Consider the following 2835-nt stretch of genomic DNA (forward strand, 5'->3'; position numbering starts at 1 on the left):
CAGAACAAGAAGGTCAGCGAGGACTGTGCCAGTAACAACAACAACCACAACAATAACAATAACAATAAGAAAAACAATAATAATAATAATCGGTGTAGCAGTCCTTTATCGTCTGAATCCAACGATAGCATATCGACTGCTAAAAAGTACAACCAACAACAACTAAATAACAACAACATCAATAATGATAATAACAACAATAATAATAATTTTAATTATTCGAATATAAAACTGAATAATAATAAAAATAGAAGTATAAAGCAAGAGGGGGCGAGAATAACTAGCGATTTTCAACTGAAATTATGAATATTATAATAAAAATTTCATTATTTATATTATATATTATTAATTATTATTGTTGTTGTTATCCTTCTTATTATTATTAATTATTATTGTTGTTGTTATTATTATTTGTTATTATGATTAAAGATTTTTATTTATAAGTATAGAATTTTTCGTACGATTCAATGTTTGTCCGTCTCTTCATCCCATCATTCTTCCATTATTTGATTTATTTATCCATTTAGTCAAATAGTCATTCATTCATTCATTCGTTTATTAATCACTCGCTCACTCATTCATATTGGTGATGATGAATGCTTAAAGACGCAAAACATTTTTTTTCGTACAAATTTCTCATATTACACAAACGAAAGAATGGAAGAAAAATGAATGAATGAGTGAGTGAGTGAGTAAGTGAGTGAGTGAGTGAGTCAGTCAGTGAGAGTGAGTCAATAAGTGAGTGAGTGAGTGAGTGAGCCAGTGAGTGAGTCAGTTAGTCAGTGAGTGAGTCAGTGAGTGAGTCAGTGAATAAGTGAATGAATAAATGAGTGAATGAATAGGTGAATGAATGAATGCTCGACTGAACAAACAAATAGAGGATTGAGTGAACGAACGAACAAATGAATGAAGAAAACGAACGAATGAATGAAATGATAACACAACTGTTTCTGTTTCTGCTAGCCAAAATTTGTATTATTTGAGGCAAAATACTAAAAATGGTTATTATTATTATTATTATTATTATTATTATTAGCATATTTATTATTATTGAAAATATTATTATGATCATTATTATCGTTATGATCGTTTGTGTTAAATATTTTAAACATTGCCTTAACAGCATTATAAATAAATAATTAAAAATATATATATATATATTTATCTTTTATGAACAAAATAAAAATTAATAAACAACATATAAAAAAATTTGTCTTGTACTTGTTGTGTATGTAGAGAATCTCTGAGTTAAAATTTTAGCAGTAATATTCTACTAATATATATGCCATTGTGTGTCAGGGCAGAAAAAAATATACAACAACATCGACAACAAGAAAGGTGATTAGATTAGCAGCAACAACAACATCAGCAACAAAGAAACAACGATTTAAACAACAGTATCAATAAATACAGCAACTACTTCTATAACAACTATAACAATAACAACTTCATCAACAACAATATCAGCGACAACAACAATACAACGTCAACAAAACGTCAATCGAAAAAACAACATAAACAACAACAAAACATCAACAACAACAACAAAAACACCTCCAACTACAACAACAAAAACACCAACATCAACAACATCAACAACATTTCACAACAGAAAACTAGGCGGCAAATTTCAAACGCCATTTGAAGTAAAAAGAAACTCACATCCGCCCAACTTTACTAATGAAGATAGTATTTGAAACCATTGTACTTTTGAAGTAGTAGCAGTAGTAGTAGTAGCAGCAGTAGTAGTAGTAGTAGTAGCAGCAGTAAAAGTTATAGTAATAAGTAGTAGCAGCAGTAGTAGTAGTTAAAAATTGTAGTAGTAGCAAAGCAACTGTAACAGCTCCAGTAGTAAAGGTAGCAGAAAAGCAGCAGCTGTGGTAGCAGCAGTAGTAGCAGCAGCAGTAGTATAAGCAGCAGTAGTAGTAGCAGCAGCAGTAGTGGCAGCAGCAGTGGTAGTAGTAATAAAATATCTGTCACCGTATTTTCCGTGTGTGAGCTTTGATCTAACTAAAGACCACACAGATGCCCGCCCACAAAACTTCTGCCATCACGTCATAATTATATTATAATAAAAAATAATAATAATAATAATTATTATGATTATTGTTGTTGTTATTGTTGTTGTTTTTATTAGGTTGACGCCAGTTGGTGCTACTACTACTATGGATTGAGTATTATTATTGTTATCATAATAATACTAATGGTAGTGGTATTATTGTTATTTGTAATAATTGTATTTGTATTATAAGTAGTTGTTGTTGTTGTTTGTAGTAGTAGTTGTTGTAGTAGTAGTAGTAGAAGTAATACTAATAACTATAGTAGTAGTAGTAGTAGTAGTAGTAGTAGTTGTTGTTGTTGTAGTAGTAGTAGAAGTAATACTAATAACTATAGTAGTAGTAGTAGTAGTAGTTGTTGTTGTTGTTGTTGTAGTAGTAGAAGTAATACTAATAACTATAGTAGTAGTAGTAGTAGTAGTAGTAGTAGTAGTAGTAGTAGTAGTAGTAGTAGTAGTAGTAGAAGTAATACTAATAACTATAGTAGTAGTAGTAGTAGTAGTTGTTGTTGTTGTTGTAGTAGTAGTAGAAGTAATACTAATAACTATAGTAGTAGTAGTAGTAGTAGTAGTAGTAGTAGTAGTAGTAGTAGTAGTAGTAGTAGTAGTAGTAGAAGTAATACTAATAACTATAGTAGTAGTCGTAGTAGTAGTAGTTGTTGTTGTTGTAGTAGTAGTAGAAGTAATACTAATAACTATAGTAGTAGTAGTAGTAGTAGTAGTAGAAGTAATACTAATAACTATAGTAGTAGTCGTAGTAGTAGTAGTAGTTGTTGTGT

Source organism: Helobdella robusta (genome assembly GCF_000326865.2).
Source record: "Helobdella robusta unplaced genomic scaffold HELROscaffold_27, whole genome shotgun sequence".
NCBI classification, from domain to species: domain Eukaryota; kingdom Metazoa; phylum Annelida; class Clitellata; order Rhynchobdellida; family Glossiphoniidae; genus Helobdella; species Helobdella robusta.